Source organism: Arachis stenosperma, chromosome 5, assembly GCF_014773155.1.
Source record: "Arachis stenosperma cultivar V10309 chromosome 5, arast.V10309.gnm1.PFL2, whole genome shotgun sequence".
In the NCBI taxonomy this organism is placed as follows: domain Eukaryota; kingdom Viridiplantae; phylum Streptophyta; class Magnoliopsida; order Fabales; family Fabaceae; genus Arachis; species Arachis stenosperma.
The window spans coordinates 92,806,081-92,812,515 of record NC_080381.1 but is presented as its reverse complement, the minus strand read 5'-3'; positions in this window follow the sequence as shown (position 1 = coordinate 92,812,515).

Genomic DNA, 6,435 nt, shown 5'->3' with positions numbered 1-6,435 from the left:
AACTCTAACGTAGAAGAGGATTAACAACGCCAACGTTAGTGACACTCACTTTTGTCACTAACGTTGGATCATTAGCATTGCCTACGTTAACTCTCACGTTAAGATTGTTAACGTGAAAGTTAACGTGGAGTTGAATTCTAAGAACCAACGTTAGTGACACTCACTTTTGTCACTAACGTTGGGAGATGGCTTCATTACTATGTTAAGAGCCACGTTAACTTAGTTAACGTGAGTTCTAACGTAGAGACTTAAGGCAATTGGAGCGTTAGTGACAAAGGTGAGTGTCACTAACGCTCTCGAAGGTGATAGACACCCACGTTAAGAGCTACGTTAGCCAAGCTAACATAAGATCTAATGTAGGGGCAAAGAGGCAAGCAACGTTAATGGGAAAAGTGATTCCCATTAACGTTTGTGAAAAGGGGCACAAGCCAACGTTAATGGGAAAAGTGAGTCCCATTAACGTTGGCCAAGGATTGAGTAAGAAACGTTAGAAGTCACGTTAAGATTTCTAACGTTGAGACTAACGTGGGTATATAAGGGTGGAACGTTAGTGAAAAAAGTGAATGCCACTAACGTTCTCACACCCAAAATGTATTCAACGTTAATCTCACGAAATGCCCAAGCCTAATTCATATTTCTTGGCAAGCTGGGCCTACTAAAGATGAGAATTGCTTCAACTCAAAGTCCAGAGCCCACATCCAAGACTTGAAGAACTCACTAGAAGATCATGAGGAGTAGTATATATAGGAGTAGTTTTGAATAGAGAGAGGGGAGCACTTTTGGGAACTACTCTCTGCATATTTACTTTTCTGTACTTCCAGCATGGATTCTTCTTTTCTGCCATTTTTCATTCCTGGAGCTATGAACAACTAAACCCCTTTCATTGGGTTAGGGAGCTCTGTTGTAATTTGATGGATCAATTATAGTTTTCATTCTTCTTCTTCTTTCTTTTCTCTTGATCTTACTAGAAAGCTTTCGATCTTAATTCAATTGGTTAGTTGTCTTGGAAAAGAAACTCTCCATAATTGGATCTCCTTTGAACCTTGGAAAAGGGATGAGGAGATCATGCTAGAATTGCTTTCTCATGTTAGACCAAATTAGGGTTTGGATGGATATTGTGACATTTAATCCTCCCAACACTTTGATTTGGAAATACATGTGGTATAATCAGTGACCAAACTTCATCTCTTTCCATGAGCAATTAAATCAAGGAATTGGGCAATTGCTCAAGCTTAGAGAGGTTGGATTGCCAAGGAATTGGAATCTAATTACTTAAGATTGCCAAGGAGATTAATGAATGCATTGATTGAGGAAGAGATGAGAATAAACTTGATTCGGAGAATGCAACATCTCCTAAACCCAATGATTTCCCCATTTCTGATCTTACCCATTCTATTTACTTTCTGTCATTTAATTTCCTGCTCTTTACCCCAACTCCCGTTTAAGATTCTGCACTTTAAATTCTGTTATTTACTTTCTAGTCATTTAAATTCCTGCATCTCAATCTAAATTCTGTTTAGCTCAACTAGCCTCTTCTTCTAACTAAAGTTGCTTGACCAATCAATCCTTGTGGGATTCGACCTCACTCTATGTGAGTTTTACTTGACGACAATTCATTATACTTGCCAAAGGGAAATTTGTTGAGAGACAAGTTTTCATGCATCAATGATAATAATTTTATAATAAAAATAATATGTGTACATAAAAAATTAAATATTAAATTATCTATTAAACACTATATATCTGTACATGTATTGTTTAAATTATTTTCAATGTGTATTTTATATTTCAATATATATCTTATACGGATAGTTATTTTTTATGTACATATAGCATGATTATTGTTATGATTATCTTTTGTTATTTTAAAATATGATTAGCCTTCAAAATATCTAATATACAAATGATGCATGAAAACTTGTCTCTCAACAAATTTTCTACCGACAAGTGCACCGGATAATCGTCAAGTAAAAACTCACAATAGAGTGAGGTCGAATCCCACAGGAATTGGTTGGTTGAGCAATGTTAATTGGAAGATTGTTCTAGTTGAGCTGAATCTGAATTGAATTCATGTTGCAGAAAGTAAATTGGCGAAAAACTTAAAGTGCAAGAAATATAAATGAACCGAAATTAAATTGCCGAATAATAAGAGCAGAAACTTAAATTGCAAGTAATTAAAGTGCAGAAGCTTAAATTGCAAGAAATTAAATGGGAATGGGAATTAAGCATGAAATTAAAGAGCAGAATGTAAACAAAATGGGTAAGATCAGAATAGGTAATTCATTGGGTTTCGGGAGATATTGAACTCTCCGGATTAAATTATTTTCATCTCTTCCTCAATCAATGCATTCATTGACTTTTCTTGGCAATCTTATATGATTAGATCTCAATGTCTTGGCTCACTAATCTCTCTAAGCATGAACAATTTCGCAATGTCTTAATTTAATTGCTCATAGGAAGAGTTGAAGTTCGGTCACTGGTTATACCACACAAATTCATAGATCAAAGTAATGGTAGGATTAAATGTCACAATATCCATCCAACCCCCAATCTAATCCAATGTGAAAAAGCATTTCTAGCATGAATTCCTCATCCCTCTCTCAAGGATCAGAAGAATTTCAATTATGGGTAGCTTCTCTGTCAAGACAACTACCCAATTGAATTAAAATCGAAAGCTTTCTAACAAAAATCAAAAGAAAAGAAAGAAGAAGATTATGAAAACTATTATTGATCCATTGAATTACAATAGAGCTCCCTAACCCAATGAAGGAGGTTTAGTTGTTCATAGCTCTTAGAATGAAAAATTGAATTGAAAGATACATTGCAGAATTGAAAGAAAATGCCAAAAAGGAAAATTGGCAGAGTCACAGTATTAGTCCCCGTTAAGCTCCCTAACTAACTTGAATTTTAAGCTATTTATACACTTTTTTTCAATGGATTTTAATCTCTAAATTGGGTTTTGGCCTTAATTGCATTGGGTTGAAGTTGCTCCAATTGGTTTCCAATGCTGTCGAGGGGAGAGGTATGCTTGAATTGCAAAGTTCTTGTGTCCACGTTTGGGTCCACGTTTTAGGGTAAACGTTGGGCCAAACGTTTCCTTAGAAATTGGGTTCTGGTTGCTGTCATTGGAATTTGACTCAACATTAGAGTGCCAACGTTCTTCTACTCACGTGTACGCGTGCCTTGCGCATTTGCGTATTTGGGTCCAAAATACGCATCCACGCATGCCCGTACAGCTTACGGGCATGCGTGGATGCAAAAATCTCAAATCCAATTTTTGAAAGCTTTTCGAAGACGTTGGCCTCTGCGTTGGACTGGCAACGTTTCCTCCAACGTTGACCTATCCACGCGTGCGCGTGACTTGCGCGTGCGCGTGGATCATCAAAAGTTACGCTTGCGCGTACACGCGGTATACGCATACGCGTCATTGCGCTTTTTCAAATGCAAAATTTTGGAACTTAGATCGTGCACGTTGGCCACCAATATTAGAGGCAGCGTTGTTGGTCCAACGTTACTCCATCTACGCGTATGCTTTTCCGATGCGTGCGCGTGGATTGTCAGAATTCCCAATCCACGCGTGCGCGTATATTATGCGTGCGCGTACATTACGTGCGCGTCGCTAAAATTTTTTCCACCAAATTATGCAGAAGCTTCTCTGTTTCATCCCTCTTAACGTTGGAGGCAACGTTGGTGGTCCAACTTGGCCACCAACGTTGCTTCCTCTTCATCCTCTCCATAGCTATTCTTCAACCTCCCTCCAGGCATTTCTTCACCTGTTATCAACCAATATATGCATCAAAGCTTTGCTAAACTCATGAGAACTTTCATCATTCTTAGCACACAAGTAGTTTTGACATAATTCTCATGATATTGCATTAAATTAACCATGGTTGAATGAATCTAGGCATATATGAATTTCTAACCCAATTGCTTACTTATAATGCAAGAAAGTGTATAAAACCTACTAAAAATAAAGAAAAGGCTAGTGAAACTAGCCTAAGATGCCTTGGCATCAACAAATTAAAACACTAAAATAGAAATTTAAATAATAATATATAATTTAAAATTCTATTCTTTTAGGTTTTATATTTTTAAAAATTAAGTAATTTTTCTCTTAATACTACAATCAAAATTTTTTTCTTTTTATATATACTATTACTAAACAATTATTTAAAAATTTACTTCCCAACATAATTAGAAGCCGACTCTTATTGATATTCATAGTTAGAAAAATTCTTTCAATTAATACAGTTGCTACGTAAAAATTAAAGCTAATTTCAAAAGAGATAAATAATATTCTTTTGTGTTGATTTTTAAAAAATAATAATAATTTTGTTTAAATCTGAGAATTGATCATTCTAACAAATATCTAATATGAAATTTTTAAATTGACGATTAACTATCAAAAGTTGAATAAAAAATTATTGTAGGGTCAAATTTAATAATTTTATGGGGACAAATAAATATTATTATCATCTACTACTAAAAAAAATTTCAAATGGTAGTGGGGGCACTTGCCGCCACAACACTACATTTGGAACCGTCCCTGATTATGCCCACTATTCCCAGCAGGGGGATTACTAACCATCATATTTTTTCCCAACATACTACCTTCCACATGTGATGTTAATTCTATAGAAATTTGTGCAACTACAGAAGCATTACCATTTATGGATGACCCACCATTAGTATTAGAAATTTCGTCCACCATATGTATAATCCTTCTACTTCTAAGTTGCATAAACTAAATCATCACAAAAAAAACTTTTGACACACTTTTTTAAAACTGTCCAATGGGCGTGCCAATTAGTTTGCTAGGATGTGAGTGTGCGAGAGTATTTTCTATTTATAAGAATACTTGACCAATCAGACTTCAACATATTTTTTATGTGTAAAAATTCTTTAATAACTATTCCTGTATTTTGAATTATCATGTAACTACTACCAATTATCTTCACTTGTTAATCTCTTTGTCACTTCGATTACCTCACTTTTTTTTCAATGAGTTAGTCGGATCAAATCCATCTTTTCTTATCGATAAACCCTTCTCAATAAGCTTCACATTCTTCGAAGGTACCGAAATCGAGTCTCAAATTTGATTTTTGAAACTTGTTTAATTTTGACTAACAAATAGTATCATTATTTGCTTAGAGAACGAAATTTCAATTAACATACTTATTTTTTGTAATATTTATTGTGCATATTGTTATATAAATAATTGGTCTTGTTTTATCTTTATATCAAAATTTTGTTTGATTAAAAAACAGAATCTTACCCAATAATAATAATGAAAAAGAGCGTTTCTAAATGAACTTCTTTTATAAAGGTTGGAGGTTCGAATATGATTTTTGACTACTCACTTAAAAATGGATCATAATATTTATTATTTCATTTTTAAAAAACTTCAACTTTTTTTTAACCATTTTGTATATTGAAAAATAAAGTTGTACAAGTCGGAACAAAAGTAAATACATAAAGAAGTTTATAAACAATAGAAAGTTACCTAACAAAAGAATGAAAATTTTGTAAAAAAGAAAAATATGTTGGAAACCAAGTGTATTTTCAATCAATAATCAACTAACATCTTTATTTTTTTTAAATATCTTTCATCTTCTTAATCTTTATTTATTCTCAACTTCTGTAATTGATTATGAATTGAAGAAGAATTGATTGTCTAACAAAATTGGGGTCTTCTATTTAAACAAATAAGAAAATTTACATTAATTCACATTTTACAAAAAAGTTAATTTTGTTACAAATATACATTTGTCATTTTGCAATACGTTATTGTATTAAAGAAAATTAATACATTTTACCTGAAATTGAAATTTAATCCTAGCCACATTTCGCATGACCGTGTGGAGAATAGATAAATTTGTTGAAAAAAAAATGTAGATTAAATTCGCAATAGGGGACATCAAATTCAGGTGGTATCCTTTCTTGACAAAACTTGCAAGGAGTTGTTGCGAAATGGATGTAACATTTGTGTGAGCTTGAATCCGGTTTGGAGAGGTGCAAAATGAGTGGTGGTTTTGCCAAAAAATAATTGACCATCACTTTGAATAGAAGTAGCCTTTACCGTGGGTAGAAGTTGCTAAATGTAGTTGGGTAAGGAGGTATTCATTGTTACTCAATTGGAGCGCATAGTGAAATGGAAGTGGCTAGGGTAAAAAGTTTGTGTAACAAGTGAGAACTGAGAAACAACGCAACGAGTGTCAAGTCAAGAAACCAGATTAAATCATCTCAATCGCTTAGATGAAGTGTTACAAACATTGTTGTTTGAACTGAACCGGTGATCAAATCGATTAGATTATTAGTTGATTAGTTTACTAGTTCAATTGATGAATTATTGGTTGAAGTGGTTATAATATAAAATAGTAAAAAATATTCTTTGAACTGGTTGAAATGCTGAATAAAACAATACACTACAAGAAA